This window comes from Egretta garzetta, unplaced genomic scaffold, assembly GCF_000687185.1.
Source record: "Egretta garzetta isolate BGI_Z169 unplaced genomic scaffold, ASM68718v1 scaffold45, whole genome shotgun sequence".
Lineage (NCBI taxonomy): Eukaryota > Metazoa > Chordata > Aves > Pelecaniformes > Ardeidae > Egretta > Egretta garzetta.
In genome coordinates this window covers 7653761-7654362 of record NW_009260028.1, presented here as the reverse complement: position 1 = coordinate 7654362, position 602 = coordinate 7653761, and positions in this window count along the sequence as shown.

Here is a 602-nt window from a genome sequence, read left to right as displayed (position 1 = left end):
GTCGTCCGTTTGGGCCGTTGGGCACCGGCCTGAGGGGGCCTCTTCAGCCGGAGCGGGATCTGCGCCTCGCCGGTGGCCGGAGGCTCCCCTGGCGACGCACAGCTACCCTGGAGACCCACCCGCGTGGAAAGCGGTTTCTGCCCTTGTTTCGCTTTCTTTTACCCCGCCTCCGCCGCACCCCTTCTCGGTCTTTGATGCTTCTTGTTGTGATGGGAGTCTGGTCGGAAAGCTGCGAAAGCGCTTGGTGATCTCCTTCCTTGTTTGTGGTCCCTCTGTCCTCAGTGTTGAGGGAGCGAGGTGCTGCTTCTGACCGTTTGGCAAATATTGGCCCTAACGGGCACCCCAATGGATGAGGTGTCCTCTGTCCAAGTATTTTCTGATAGTGGAAACAGCAGTCGTGGTATTAACTGTAGCCTGTACCGTGTCATGTGAGAGATCTTAATGAGAAGATCTTGGTACCTAACTAAGGTGAGCGAGGAGTAAGAAACCAGGCCCTCTTAGTGGCCGTGCCCTGCTGCACCGGTGGCCTCACAGACTACACCTCCTTCTCCATCGGCCTCTGTTTCTTCACTGATGGTGACATGTAATTTTGGAAGTTGTTT